At 50.6% G+C, this 15,901-nt stretch overlaps 1 long non-coding RNA gene across 1 annotated transcript; it reads left to right on the top strand.

Moving 5' to 3' along the window:
• Positions 1 to 11,952: 11,952 nt before the first annotated feature.
• On the top strand, positions 11,953 to 13,120 carry LOC127472627 (uncharacterized). The gene is made up of 3 exons (XR_007905093.1): positions 11,953 to 11,969; positions 12,921 to 13,045; positions 13,110 to 13,120. It is a non-coding gene; the product is annotated as an uncharacterized LOC127472627 (long non-coding RNA).
• The last annotated feature ends 2,781 nt before the right edge of the window (positions 13,121 to 15,901 follow it).

The raw sequence follows: 15,901 nt of genomic DNA, 5'->3' as shown, positions 1-15,901 counted from the left end.
TCCTGCAGAGCAGGGTCCCTGTGCTCCGGAGTTCTTTGTGCCAGGGCAGGGACTTTGTTGCCTGCTGGGGTCAGGTCTCATCCTGCCTGGGTAGTTGCCCACCCCTCTGCAGGGAGAAGCTGTCGATGGGTGGTGAGAACCCCAGCAGGAGCCAGGCAGGTTCTTCCTGCCGTTGGATGAAGTGTGTGTGGTCAGGGCTGTGGGAGGTCAGGGCTGCTCCCAGATCCAGATCACAGCAGCACATTTCCAAGAGCACTGTCAAATGGGAAGGACAGCACAATTATTAGGAAGGAATGGAGCTTTTCTGAGTCAGTGTTTTCAGTTTCCTACTCCTGAGGAATCTGGGGGTTGAGAAATGGACATGTTGGACAAGTCACTGAGACTCCTGAGCTGTAACTTGGAATGCACAAGTGCTTCTGTAAGCAACTTCCTAAAGTGCTTTCGGCCTCTGCTCTGCTTTTGACAGAAGCAGCATCACTTCTGCTGGACCCATCTGTTTTTTCTTTATCTGCCCTTTTCCACCTGCAAAAAGAAAAGTTGCCCAGTCAGTGCGCTGCAAACAGGCAGGTTTCTCTCAGGCCACAGTGAGTGCACAGACATTCGGATGGAGTGGTGACAGGGAAGTCATGAATGGATTTCTGATGTTGAGTCTACTGTTTTGAAATCAGAAAATGTGGTGTTGAAGTAATCGTTAGCCTTTGAGAGGGAAACAGGAGAAAAATTGGATAAATTTGTTGCTAAAAATGAGCTGCTTCAAACTGAGGTTGACCACCTTCAAAGTCTTGTTAAAATTTGGATGATTATGAAACAGTCAACTCACGGATTACCCCCATCAATACTAGACAATGCCCGCAGTAGAAAGGCATAAAGCCCTCCCAGCCCCTCCAGGAACCCTCAAATCCCATCCCGGTCCCACAGGATACTCCCAACTTCCCCTTAAACCCTCCGAGGCCCCCAGACTGCCTCCCAGACCCACAAAAACCCACAAGATGCCCCCAAACCCCTCCCAGTTACCTCCAGCCCTCCCAGGACCTTTCAAACCCTCTCCTAGTTGCCCCCTTCCCCTCGAGTATGCCCCCAACCAAACTCTCTCCCAGTTCCTTCCCACATCCCCGACGATTCCCCAAAACCCCTCACAGCTGCCCCAATCTCCCCAACCTCCCTCCCAAACCCCCAAACTCCCCCAAACACCTTCCCACTTACCCCCACGACCTCCAAGCCCTTCTCAGCCTCCCCATTCCTCCCCAAAGCCCCTCCCAGTTGCCGGCCCGTCCCCCAGGCTCGGGTGAGGAGGTGCCCCAGGCTGACGGGCCCGCCCATGCAGGGGCGGTTCCAGCAGCATGTCAGGAGCCACCCCCTGCCCCGAAAGCTCCCGCCCGCCCTGGAGCCACCTCAGCTGCCCCTGCAGGGGAGAAATCCAGGCCGGAGCAGAGCAGGGGGCAGGGCCGGGCTGGGACCTCGATGGACGGGGGCACTGGGAGAGCAGGGGAGAGACCGGGATGGGCTGAGGGGGCACTGGGAGGGAGAGGGGAAAGTTTTTTGCCCCTTTCCTGGGCACTTGAACACCCTCTGCACCCCCGTTCCCGGTCGTACCAGCTGTCCTTCCCCCCCAAGCCATGAACAGGTTTTGGGGCTCCCTCGTGGGTCGCAGCCAATAGAACGGCTCTGCTGGAATGACGTCATTGCCAAATTCTGCTGGGCCCCTGTCCTTGTGCCGGTGAGTCACCCAATAGAACGTGGAAACTTCCGCGGGGGCTGCCGGGAGCGGGGCGGTGATGGCGGGGGAGGGGAGGATCGGGATTGAACCCGATTGGTCCCGATCGATCCCGGCCCCAGGGTCTCCCCCCGCCGCGCTGTTTTTCACGTGCGGCCCCAACGAGGCCGGGGTGGTGTGGGGTGAGTTCAGAGGGTCCGGGGGCTCCTGGTGACCCCTCCGATTTAGAAACTAAACCCTGACATCTTTGTCTTTGCCAAAGATGTGTGTGAAAGGGCAGTGCTGTTGCAAAGCAGTGTTGAGCTTCACATTGGGTGACTTGGCAGCTTCCTCTGCATCACCCATGCACCCTGGGTTTCTTTGAAAAGTACTTTTCACTCCAAATGTGACAGCACATTAGCCTGTAGGACATCCTGTCCCCAAATGGATAACTGTAAATATTAATAATAAAAAAGTGACCCCCTCCATTATTCAAGAAAAGCTTGTATCTCTGTACTAAAGCATCCAAGGGTCACGTCCCCCAGTTTTCTATCTGACAAGGGTTTGGAGGGGCTGCTTTGTGCAGGGAACCCTTTGGGGGCCCCTTGCACATGGGTAGGGCTGCACTCTGGGGGTGTGGGGCTTTGGTTCTTTGGTTGCCAGGGGCCACTCTGAGTCACTGAACCGGGGTGGGGACAATGGGCAGGGCTGGCTGGGACAGGCTGTGGCACCTGTGACATAAAAGGGAAGTGTCCCCGTGGGGCAGTTCTGCAGGGCCCATCAGGGGATGCTGCCCAGTGCAGCCTGTGCTGTGGGGAGCACGCACACAGGGAGAGGCTGGGCCGGACGAGGGCCAGGGCAGCAAGGCCGCCCCAGGGAGTGGGTTCTGCCCCTGCCTGCAGGGCCCAGCCCCTGGCAGGAGCGCCTTGGGCAGGGCCCGGTGCTGCTGCTGGGGCAGGGGGTGAGGCCTTGCCGCCTGCCAGCTGCCTGGGCCCCTGTCCTTGCTGCGCCACATCCCCGAGGCTCCATCCCCGCTCCCCCAGCGCCAGCTCCCTCCTTCCCAGCCCCAACCAAGCCCTTCTCTGTGTCCTCCTGCAGGCCATGGCTTTCACAACATTCCTTTGGGTGCTTGTGCAAAGCATCATCCAGTCCCTGCAGGTGGTCGGGGAGGGGCTGCACAAGACTCAGTGAGCTTGGAGGTCTTTTCCAAGCTGAAGGACTCTTGGATTCTGTGATTGTGTGCTGGATTCAGCTGGGTCCGTGTTAGCAGCATTAGTTTGCTCCCAAAGTTTCCTCGCTGTCAGCTCTTGTGGCCTAAGGCTTGAGCTCCTTTAACTCCTTGTGCTGAGCTACTGATGGGAAAGGAGAGGCCTCTGCGAGCAGATTCCTGGTGTTCCCTGTAGAACAGTGAGGGAGAAGGTGTAGTCAAGTGGGAAGAGGAGTACTGTTTGTGTGTGGCCTCCTATGTGGCCTTGGCGCCTTTGAGGGGCTTGAAGGAGAAAAGAGCTTTGTTAAAGTGAGAAGTGAAATAGTGTGTTGGCTGTTCTCTCTGCAGGGAGAAGCTGTCGGTGGGGGAGGGGTCACCGAGTGGGGGAGGGGTCACAGAATGGGGGAGGGGTCACAGAGTGGGAGAGGGGTCACAGAGTGGGGGAGGGGCCATAAAGTGGGGGAAGGGTCTGAGAGTGGGGGAGGGGCCATAAAGTGGAGGAGGGACCATCGAGTGGGGGAGGGGTCAGAGAGTGGGGGAGGGGCCATGAAGTGGGAGAGGGGTCACAGAGTGGGGTAGGGGCTACAGAATGGGGTAGGGGCCACAGAATGGGGAAGGGGCCATAAAGTGTGGGAGGGGCCACGGGGTGGGGCAGGGGTCACAGCCTGGACTCGGGGGGTCAGGGCAGTGACCTCGGGGAGGGGGAGGGGTCAGGGCATGGGGTAGGGGTCTCACCTGATCCCGGGGCTATCGGGGCCATGGCGGGGCCGAACCTGGTGGGGACACCCAAGTTTTTCCCAAATTTCCCCTCATTTTTCCCAGTTTTTCATCCATTTCTCCCAAATTTCCCACTCTTTCCCCAATTTTCCCCCCATTTCCCCCATTTTTCCCAAATATCCCCATTTTTCTCAATTTTTCCCCATTTTTTTTCCAAATTCCTTCCATTGTTCCCAAATTTCCCCCATTTTTTCTTTTTTTCCCCAAATTTCCCCCCATTTTTCCCAACTTTCCCCAATTTTTCATCCAATTTTACCCAAATTCCCCCATTTTTTTCTCAATTCACCCCATTTTTCCCAAATTTCCCCATTTTCCCCAAATTCTGCCATTTTTTCCCAATTTTTCCCTAAATTTCCCCTAATTTTTCCCAATTATCCCCCATTTTTCCTGATTTTTCACCCATTTTCCCCAAATTTCTTACTTTTTTTCCCAATTTTCCCTCCATTTCCCCTCAAAATCCCCCATTTCCCCAAATTTCTGACTTTTTCCCCAAAATTTCCCCCGTTTGTCCACATTTTCCCGGATTTCCCCCCAGTTTTCCTAAATTTCCCCCCATTTTTCCCCATTTTTATCAATTTTCCCCAAATTTCCCACTTTTTTCTCAAATTTTTCCCCATTTTTCCCAATTTTTCATTGGTGTTCACCAAATTTCCCACTTTTTTCCTCAATTTTTCCCCATTTTCCCCAAAATTCCTGGTTTTTTCCCCCCATTTTTTCCCACTGGGGAAATTTGGGAAATTTGGAAAACTGGGGACCCAAAAATCCAAGAAAATGTGGGGAAATGGGGGAAAAATGTGAGGAAAATCTGGAGAAAAATCTGTGAAAATGTGGGAAAAATGGGGGGGAAATCAGGAAAATGGTGAAAAATGTGGGAAAATGTGGGAAAATGGGGCAATTGCAGAAAATTCTGGGAAAAATGTGAGAAAAATCCGGGGAAATGGGGAAAACTGGGGGAAAATGTGGGAAATTCTGGGGAAATGGGGAAAAATGTGTGAAAATCTGGGAAAATGTGGGAAAAATGGGGGAAAATCTGGGAAAATGGGGGGAAATGGAGAAAAAATCCGGGAAAATGGGGAAAAAATTGGGAAAAAACTGGGAAAATGGGGAAAAATTGGGAAAAACCTGGGAAATTCTGGGGAAAATGGGAGAAAATCTGGGGAAAATGTGGAAAAAATGGGGGGAAAGGGGAAAAAATGGGAAAAATCTGGGAAAATAGGGAAAAAATGGGGGGAAAATGGGGAATATTCTGGGAAAATCTGGAAATATGGGGGAAAAAATCTGAGAAAAATGGGGAAAAATCTGGGAAAAATGGGGGAAAATGAGGAAAAATCTGGAAAATGTGGGAAAAATCATGGAAAATGGGGGGAAATTGGGAAAAATCCGGGGAAATGTGGGAAAAAAAGGGGGGAAATCCGGGAAAATGGGGAAAATAATCGGGAAAAAATCTGTGAAAAAAATGGGAAAAATGAGGAAAAATCTGGGGAACTAGGGAGAAAATCTGGGAAAATGTGGGAAAAACTTTGGGAAAATGTGGGAAAATGGGGAAAAATGCGAGAAAATGGGGGTGAAATGGGGAAAAATCTGGGGAAAATGGGGAAAAATCTGGGGAAAAATCTGGGAAAATGTGAAGAAATTGGGAAAAACTGTGGGAAAATGGGGGAAATGAGGAGAAATCCGTGAAAATGGGGGAAAATGAGGAAAAATGTGTGAAAATGGGAAAAAATGGGAAAAAAATCCGGAAAAATGGGGAAAATCGGGAAAAATCAAGAAAAATGGGGGAAAATGTGGGAAAATGTGGGAAAATGTGGGAAAATCTGGAAGAAAATCTGGAGAAAAATCTGAGAAAATGTGTGAAAAATGGGAAAAAATGTGGGAAAAATGTGGGAAAATGTGGGAAATTCTGGGAAAAGTGGAGGAAAAATCTGGGAAAAATCCAGGAAAATGGAGAAAAAATAGGGAAAAATCTGGGAAAATCTGGGAAAATCTGGGAAAATGGGGACAAACTGGGGGGGAAATGCTGGAAATGCTGGGAAAAATGGGGGGAAATGGAGAAAAATGGGAAAAAATCCCAGAAAATGGGGAAAAATGGGGAAAGATTTAAAAAAATGGGAAAAAATCTTGGGAAAATCTGGAAAAATGAGGAAAAATCTGGGAAAATCTGGGAAAAATGAGGAAAAATCTGGGAAAATGTGGAAAAAATGGGAGAAAATCCAGGAAATGGGGAAAAATGGGGAAAGATCAAAAAAATTTTGGAAAAATGGGGAAAATATGGGAAATTGTGGGAAAAATCCAGGAAAATGGGGGAAAAAATCTGGGCAAATCTGGGAAAAATGTGAGAAAAAATCGGGGAAAATGTGGAAAAAATGGGAAAAATATCTGGGAAAATCTGGAGAAAAATGTGTGAAAATGTGTGAAAACGTGGGAAAAATGTGGAAAAAAATGGGGAAAAATGTGGGAAAATGGGGGGAAAATCTGGGAAAATCTGGAGAAAATGGGGAAAAATCTGGGAAAATGGGGGAAAAATGGGAAAAAATCTGGGAAAATGTAGGAAAATTGGGAAAAATGTGGAAAATGGGGGGGAAATGGGGAAAAATTCAGGAAAATGTGGAAAAATGGGGGAAAATCTGGGAAAAATGGGGAAAATGGGGGGAAATGTGGAAAAATGGGGAAAAATGTGGAAAAACTGGGTTAAACTGGGAGGAACTGGGAGAAACTGGGCCAGAGGGAAAGGGATGTTGCCATGGAAATGTGAGCCCGCCCCTCCCCCACCCGGCCCAGGGCCCACGGGGGGGGGGGGGGAACTGGCTTAAACTGGGACATACTGGGAGGCACTGGGGGGGACACTGGGAGTTACTGGGAGCTACTGGAAGCTACTGGGGGGGTCACTGGGGTTACTGGGATGGACACTGGAGTTACTGGGAGCTACTGGGGGGGTCACTGGGGTTACTGGGATGGACACTGGGGTTTCTGGGAGCTACTGGGGGGGTCACTGGGGTTACTGGGATGGACACTGGAGTTACTGGGAGCTACTGGGGGGGTCACTGGGGTTACTGGGATGGACACTGGGAGTTACTGGGAGCTACTGGAAGCTACTGAGGGGGTCACTGGGGTTACTGGGATGGACACTGGAGTTACTGGGAGCTACTGGGGGGGTCACTGGGGTTACTGGGATGGACACTGGGGTTACTGGGAGCTACTGGGGGGGTCACTGGGGTTACTGGGAGTTACTGGGAGCTACTGGGGGGCTTACTGGGAGTTACTGGGAGCTACTGGGGTGGACACTGGGGTTACTGGGAGTTACTGGGATGGACACTAGGATTCCTGGGAGTTACTGGGAGCTACTGGGATAGACACTGGGGTTACTGGGAGCTACTAGGAGCTACTGGGGGGGTCACTGGGGTTACTGGGGGGGTCACTGGAGATACCGGAGGCATTACTGGGGTTACTGGGAGCTACTGGGAGCCACTGGGAGCGGCCCATCCCCCTCCCTCCCCAAGGTCACTCCAAGGACATGGAGGGGGGGAGGGGGGGAAGCCCTGCCCCCTCCCAGTCCCTCCCAGTTCCCTCCCAGTCCCTCCCAGTACCTGAACTGGTCACACTGGGAGTGGCTCCAGGTCCCCCCTCCAGTTTGGGCCCCCGGGGCTATTTTTGGGACCCGGTGACATCACGGGGGGGGAGGGGCCTCGAGGGGGCGGCCCCGCCCCTCTCCCTTCCCAGTACAGACCAGTAAGGGACCAGTAACGGCCCCAGTGGGGGGGGAGGGGAAGGAGGGAACACCGAGGGTGGGGATGGAGCAGGATGGTCCTTGAGCGTGGGGGAAGGGCAGGAGGTTCCCTGGGGGTGGGGGAAGGGCAGGACCGTCCCTGAGGGTGGGGGAGGGGCAGGAGGGACCCCGAGGTGGGGGGAGGGGCAGGAGGGTCCTGAGGGTTGGGGAGGGGCAGGGAGGGACCCCGAAAGTGAAGGAGGGGCCCTGAGGGTCCCTGAGGGTGGGGGAAGGGTAGGAAGTTCCCCGAGGGTGGGGGAGGGGCAGGAGAGTCTCTGAGGTTGGGGGAGGGGTCCTGAGGGCCCCTGAAGGTGGGGGAGGGGCAGGGAGGGCTCCTGAGAGTGGGGGAGGGGTAGAAGGTTCACTGGGGGGAGGGGAAGGAAGGGACCCTGAGGGTGGGGGAGGGACAGGAGGGACCCTTAGGGTTGGGGAGGTGCAGGAAGGGGGGGAGGGGCTTTGGGGGGGCCCTTAAAGGTGGGGGGAGGGGCTGAAAGTGGGTCCATCATTGGGAGGGGACACGCCCACCCAAAACCCAGTAAGTCCCAGTTGAGCTCCCAGTTCAGGGAGGGGGAGAGGATGCAAAAGACACGCCCACTTGCAGAGGCTATGGCCACCTTGGGATGGGACACGCCCACCAGGGAGAGACCACGCCCACCTAAAGAAGGGACACGCCCACCCCCAAACCACTAAGTCCCAGCTGAGTTCTGCCTTAACTGGTCCTTACTGGTCCCACCACCCCATTCCGCATTCCAGTGACCCGTACTGGTCCATACTGGTTTATACTGGTCTATCCTGGTTTATACTGGTCTGTACTGGTCTGACCTTGATGGAGATGCTGAAGTGCTCCCAACCCCCTTAACTGGTCCTTACTGGTCCCACTGCCCCATTCCCCATTCCAATGACCCGTACCGGTCTGTACTGGTTTATACTGGTCTATACCGGTCTATACCAGTCCATACTGGTCTATACTGGTTTATACTGGTCTGTACTGGTCTGACCTTGACGGAGATGATGAAGCGCCCCCAACCCCCTTAACTGGTCCTTACTGATCCCACCACCCCATTCCCTGTTTCAGTGACCCGTACTGGTTTATATCGGTTTATACTGCTCTACACTGGTTTATACTGGTCTATACTGGTCCATACTGGTTTGTACCGGTCTCTACTGGTCTGACCTTGATGGAGATGCGGAAGTGCCCCCAACCCCCATTAACTGGTCCTTACTGGTCCCACCACCCTGCTCGCTGTTCTAGTGACCTGTACTGGTCCATACTGGTCCATACTGGTCCGTACTGGTTTTTTACTGGTCTATACTGGTCTATACTGGTCTACACTGGTCTATACTGGTCTATAATGGTCTGACGTTGATGGAGATGCTGAAGTGCCCCCAAGCCCCTTAACTGGTCCTTATCGGTCCCACTGCCCCATTCCCCATTCCAGTGACCCATATTGGTCTATACTGGTCCATACTGGTTTATACTGGTCTATACCGATCTATACTGGTCTATGCTGCTCTGTACTGGTCTGACCTTGATGGAGATGCTGAAGTGCCCCCAACCCCCTTAACTGGTCCTTACTGGTCCCACCGCCCTGCTCCCCATTCCATTGACCCATAGTGGATCGTGGTGGCAAGAACCCCAGCAGGAGCCAGGTGGGGTCTTCCTGCCATTGGATGAGTGCTCTGGGAGGTCAGGGCTGCTCACAGATCCAGATCACAGCAGCACATTTCCAAGAGCACTGTCAAATGGGAAGGGCAAAGCACAATTATTAGGAAGGAATGGAGCTTTTCTCAGTCAGTGTTTCCAGTTTCCTACTCCTGAGGAATCTGGGGGTTGAGAAATGGAAAAGAAACTCTCATGTTGGACAAGTCACTGAGACTCCTGAGCTGTAACTTGGAATGCACAAGTGCTTCTGTAAGCAACTTCCTAAAGTGCTTTCGGTCTCTGCTCTGCTTTTGACAGAAGCAGCCTCACTTCTGCTGGACCCATCTGTTTTTTCTTTATCTGCCCTTTTCCACCTGCCTGAGGTTTCTCTCAGGTCAAAGTGAGAGCACAGACATTTGGATGGAGTGCTGACAGGTGTCATGGTTTGAGATAGCCCCAAAATCCAATTCCCTAGCTCCATTCCCCCTCCCACATCTCAACCTAATGTGAGATGGGGTTTTTTTTCCAGACAAAACACACCAGACTCAAAGTGGGGGAAAGGGAAATATATTACAATGACTGTACAAATAAATACCATATCACATTATACACATGATCACAACTATCTCTACCATGACATATGTATTTACAATGATCAGATCTCTTCTCCCCTCCAAATAAAAGTCCAGGAGGGAAAGAAGGACAGATCCCTTCCAGTCTCTGAACAGCAGCATCTTCTGAGGCAGCAGTCTGTCTGTCTTCTTCACATGCAGCAGCTTTGACTGGCTTTCTGCCAGCATTCACGTGGGAGGTATCCAACCTCTCTCGGCCCCATCGCCTCCAACCGAGGGGTCTTCCGTGGGCTTCGTAACCCCAGACAAGGTCGTATCACCACGTCATATCACGAAGACACAGGGAGGTCTTTGTGACGGTCTGGTATCTCCAGGAGACTCAGCTCCTTGCAGGGCCTCTGTGCCCTGTCTCTCAGGCTGCCACCGTGGCAGCAGTGCAAGGGGGGGAAGAACCAAGGTCAACTCCCCCCGCATTCCATCTGGCCGTCCCGGTCCAGGTCCGGGACGCTCTGAGCTTCTTAGCTCCTCTCTCTCTCCGGTGCTGCATGTCTAAAACTCTTCTCCTTGATAGGAGTCCATCTCCCTCTTTTCTCAGAGGGGTCTCAAAGGAGTTTGGGGGGCTGGTACAGTCTTACCCCCAGAACTCTTGTCTCCCAGGCTGCTGGCTCTCTTTTTCCCAGGTCTCCTTCCAGGAGTCTTTTCTCCGGTGCTGCATGTTGCTTCTGCTGCTCCTTCAGTTCAGGTCCTTATCTCCTGGCTCTCTCCCACCGTTTCTCTGGTCAGTGCCGGCTGCTGCTCTGTGCCCATGGAGAAAACATCTCCAAAACTTCCAGGGGTTTCCACCCCTTGGGGTCTACCACTTTTCTTAGCCTCTGGGGGAAAATAAGATCCAAACCACTACAACAGGGAAGTCCTGAATGGATTTCTGATGTTGAATCTACTGTTTTGAAATCAGAAAATGTGGTGCTGAAGTCATCGTTAGCCTTTGAGAGGGAAACAGGAGAAAAATCGGATAAATTTGTTGCTAAAAATGAGCTGCTTCAAACTGAGGTCGACCACCTTCAAAGTCTTGTTGCGCCAGAGTGCAGAGAGAAAACTGTTGCTAAAAAAACAGGCTCCTGGTTTGGTCAGGCAACTTCATAAACCAGTGTCTTACCCTGGCATTGAGACTTGGGAAACCACAGAGAACCCTGATTCTAAGTCTCAGGAGAGAAAGAAACAAGGAGAATTTGAAGTTCAACTGATGTTTCTTGAGTCTCCCAGCTTTCCTCACATTAATGAAAATAGACTGAGTGATCCCTGTGATAATGAACAAAGGGAAGATTATTCTTTACCTCCCTCAATTTCCTTTGTGCCTGATACTGAATCCACTAAAAACCCTTGGACTCAAAAAGAGAACCCGACCCAGAAAACAACTCAATTCATTCTGATTCAAGTGGTTAAAGAGCAGAAGCATTATGGCGATAAACCTGGACAAATTAAAAGCCAACCAGTGAAATCCTATCAATATATCACATACCTTGGGATTCCACTTTGTTCTCATCAACAGTTAATACAATTTCCAATGGATATGGGGACAAAATGTTGGCAGCCAAATGCCAAAGATGGGATTAAAACCCAGACGAAAAAGAATTAAAATCACTGGAGAAAAAGAAGAAACCAGTCTTCAACCAAGAGCTGTTACTGTTTTGGTGATATTACCTTTTTGCTTTTTATTCTAATAATCATATTGTATGTTAAAATTTGGATGATTATGAAACAGTCAGCTCACTGATTACCCCCATCAATACTAGACAATGCCCACAGTATACACCCGTCCCAGCCCCTCCAGGAGCCCTCAAATCCCATCCTGGTCCCACAGGACACTCCCAACTTCCCCTCAAACACTCCGAGGCCCCCAGATTGACTCCCAGATCCAGAAAACTCTTGCTGCCTGCCCATGGAGTGCCCAGTGTGGCCCACCAACTGCACCACAAAGCCAAAGCTTCCAGGCTTTCTTTCCTGGGAATTAGGGCTGTTGTTTCCTGTTTTCAGCCATGCCTCCCAACTGATAGCCCAACTCCCAAACTGCTAGCATGCCTGTTGATACAGAATTGTTAAAATAAACCTTGCCAGTATATGTTTTCAGACACCGATTATTTAGTGTCGTTTCACTTTAATCCAGCCCAAGGGAATTATTAATAAAAACCTGAGTTACCCCCTCTCCCCTTTTCCTGGGGCGGGTTGTAACACCAATCAGCACTGACTCCGCCCAGTAGGCATAGCAAAGGAAGTTTCCTTTTGGTTTAGGGTTTAGTGTTAGGGTTAGGGTTAGGGTTTAGGGTTAGGGTTAGGGTTACGGTTAGGGTTAGGGTTAGGGTTAGGGTTAGGTTTTGAGTTAGGGTTAGGGTTAGAAAGGGTTAGGGTTAGGAAATTTAGGGTTAGGGTTAGAGTTAGCAAAAGTTAGGGTTAGGGTTAGGGTTAGGGTTACGTTTAGGGTTAGCAAAAGACAGGGTTACTGTTAGGGTTAGGGTTAGGGTTAGGGTTAGGGGTAAGGGTTAGGGTTAGGGTTAGGGTTAGGGTTAGGTTTAGGGTTAGCAAAAGACAGGGTTACTGTTAGGGTTCGGGTTAGCGTTAGGGTTAGGGTTAGGGTTAGGGTTAGGGTTAGGGGTATGGGTAAGGGTTAGTGTTAGGAAGAATTTGTCTCAGTGCGCGATCTAACAATCGCGGTTTTAGCCCATTCCGGACACGCAGCGGTGCCCAATAAGCCCCTCTCAGGCTATAAGCCCGATTCACTGCCCACCGCTGTCAGAATCTTTTGCTTTTTCTCTTGGGTCTCTGCTTTTGCTGTTGCTGTTCTGTTGCGTGTCTGGCAGAATACCCACCGCCGTCCAGTATGTACTCTGCTTCTATAGAGCACTGGCCCCGCCCACTGGGTGGAGTCAAGAGGTGGAGTCAGTGCTGATTGGTCCGCGTCACTGACTTTGCCTACTGGGCGGAGTCAGTGCTGATTGGTCCACACAGTAACTGCAAACTATGCGCAAACCCTTTTCCCTAACCCTTACACTAAAAACGAGACTGCAAGCTATGCACAAACCCTTTTCCCTAACCCTAACCCTAAAAAAGAGACTGCAAGTTATGAGCAAACCCGGTTCCCTAACCCTAAAAAAAACCTGCAAGCTATGCGCAAACCCTTTTCCCTACCCCTCACTTTAAAAAAGAGACTGCAAGCTACTAAGGTTAGATTTAGGGTTAGGGTTAGGGTTAGGGGTTAGGGTTAGGGTTAGGGTTAGGGTTAGGGTTAGGGTTAGGGTTAGGGATAGGGTTAGGTTTTGAGTTAGGGTTAGGGTTAGAAAGGGTTAGGAAATTTAGGGTTAGGGTTAGAGGTAGCAAAAGTTAGGGTTAGGGTTAGGTTTAGGGTTAGCAAAAGACAGGGTTACTGTTAGAGTTAGGGTTAGGGTTAGGGTTAGGGTTAGGAAGAATTTGTCTCAGGGCGCGATCTAACAATCGCGGTTTTAGCCCATTCCGGACACTCAGCGGTGCCCAATAAGCCCCTCTCAGGCTATAAGCCCGATTCACTGCCCACCACTGTCAGAATCTTTTGCTTTTTCTCTTGGGTCTCTGCTTTTGCTGTTGCTGTTCTGTTGCGTCTGGCAGAATACCCACCGCCGTCCAGTATGTACTCTGCTTCTATAGAGCACTGTCCCCCAACCCCAACATTAAAAGAGAGACTGGAAGCTATGCGCAAACCCTGTTCCCTAACCCTAACCCTAACCAAGAGACTGCAAGCTATGCGCAAACCCTTTTCCCTAACCCTAACCCTAAAAACGAGACTGCAAGTTAAGCGCAAACCCTCTTCCCTAACCCTAAGCTTAAAAAAGAGACTGCAAACTATGTGCAAACCCTGTTACCTAACCCTAACCTTAAAAAAGAGACTGCAAGCTATACGCAAACCCTTTTCTCTGAACCTAACCTTAAAAAAGAGACTGCAAGCTATGCGCAAACCCGATTCCCTGACCCAAATCCTAAAAAAGTGAATGCAAGCTATGTGCAAACCCTGTTCCCTAACCTTAACCTTAAAAAAGAGACTGCAAGCTATGCACAAAACCAGTTCCCCAACCCTAACTTTAAAAAAGAGACTGCAAGCTACTAGGGTTAGGGTTAGGGTTAGGGTATGGTTTAGGGTTGGGGTTAGGGTTTAGGGTTAGGGTTAGGGTTAGGGTTCGGGTTAGGGTTAAGGTTAGGGTTAGGGTAAGGGTTAGGGGTTAGGGTTGGGGTTAGGGTTAGGGTTATTCAGAATCTGTCTCAATACGCGATCTAACTATCACGGGTTTACCCCATTCCAGGAACGCAGTGGTGCCCAGTAAACCCCTCTCGGACTATAAGCCCGATTCAGGGCCCACCGCTGTCAGAATCTTTTGCTTTTTCTTTTGGGTCTCTGCTTTTGCTGTTGTTGTTCTGTTGCGTGTCTGGCTGAATACCCACCACCGTCCAGTATGTACTCTGCTTCTATAGAGCACTGGCCCCGCCCACTGGGTGGAGTCAAGAGGTGGAGTCCGTGTTGATTGTTCTGCGTCACTGACTCCGCCTACTGGGCGGAGTCAGTGCTGATTGGTGTTACAACCCGCCCCAGGAAAAGGGGAGAGGGGGTAACTCAGGTTTTTATTAATAATTCCCTTGGGCTGGATTAAAATGAAGCGACACTAAATAATCGGTGTCTGAAAACATATACTGGCAAGGTTTATTTTAACAATTCTGTATCAACAGGCATGCTAGCAGTTTGGGTGCTGTCATACCACAATGTGACACAGAGATAACCTTTGGGGGGGGGAAGAAAATGCATAGGGGAGAGAAAGGCAGGATAAGAGCAAGGGAGAGTAAGAGAAAGAAAAGCTGAGAGTGGACAGATGTATATAGTCACCAATTGTCAGAGACTGAAATGGTTAATGATTTATGCATTCTAGGAGACTTTTCAGGTTTTTGACTTGCATGATACCTCTGATGAGCAGTCGGGCCCCTCCCTCCCTCCAGTGCTGACGGTGTGAAACCCTGAAAAGGCAAGAGCTGAGCTTACAGGCTTTTGACTGTTGATATATCTGATGAGGAATCAGGCCCCTCCCTCCCTCTGCTATGAGATGTTAGGGTTAGGGTTAGGGTTAAGGTTAGTAAGGGTTAGGGTTTAGGTTTTAGGGTTTACGGTTTGCGTTCCTGGAATGGGGTAAACCCACGATAGTTAGATCGCGCATTGAGACAGATTCTGACTAACCCTAACCCTAACCCCAACCCTAACCCCTAACCCTTACCCTAACCCTAACCCTAACCCTGATTCTAAGTCTGAGGAGAGACAGAAACCAGGAGACTTTGAAGTTCAACTGATGTTTCTACAGTCTCTCAACTTTCCTCACATTAATGAAAATTGGCTCATTGAGGATAATGAGGATGCAGCTTCTGCTATGGGGAATTCTAAGCATTCTGGGGTCAGTAAGACAACCTGGTAAGTAACACTTGAGTGAATGGGGGGTTGTCTTGGGGGCTTGTTTCCCTTCTCTTTTCTGTCTCTCGGTTTCTCATTTTGTTTGCTACTTTCTTTGGAATAAATGTTGTTTTGTTCAGCTTTCAACTGTGTACTGGTTTCAGTTTTGGCAATCTCCCTGCTGCCACGGTCCAGGGGGATGGGAAATGGGACCGAGCACTGCAATAACGGTTCTTGGCACAGTTGAGGGTTCGTGCAGCAATGCCACTTTATTCAGGGACAACAGGGGTTTAAATAAGGGGTTTAAAGTCTGAGGGGAGGATTCTGAACTGGGGAGGAGCATGGGACTGACAACTCAGGGAAAAGTGTGATAGGGAGACAGGGAAAAAGTGGGTGGAACTTCGGAGTTCCTCTTTACCTCTTTACTCCTGACGGGGTACTGCGATCCCCCTACACCGCTGACTCTGATGTTAGTGGTCTGGGCTGGCCAGCCGTACGGCCAGTCCTTGGAGGCAATTATGGTGACATCCGCCCCCATGTCGAGTAACCCTTCCACCTTGACTTTCTGAGGGTGCCTAGGTTGAGAAAAGTAGATGAGACATGTTAGAAGAGGGCGAGAGGTCTTCACCGAGGTTGTCCAGTGGACTTCCCTCAGTGATCCCTCCCTCCGCTCCTCATCTGGGGACACCACGCAGAGCAGCTCGTCGGTGGAGACCATCTTCGCCACAGGGAAGCGGTCCTCCAACTGCATGGGAGGGAGATGCACAGTTAGGCATATAGCTATATTTGTGTTCG

Source organism: Manacus candei, unplaced genomic scaffold, assembly GCF_025592945.1.
Source record: "Manacus candei isolate 608988 ecotype Guabito, Panama unplaced genomic scaffold, ASM2559294v1 h1tg000029l, whole genome shotgun sequence".
Lineage (NCBI taxonomy): Eukaryota > Metazoa > Chordata > Aves > Passeriformes > Pipridae > Manacus > Manacus candei.
Note: the sequence above shows the minus strand (reverse complement) of the source record. Positions and strands in the feature narration are given on the sequence as shown.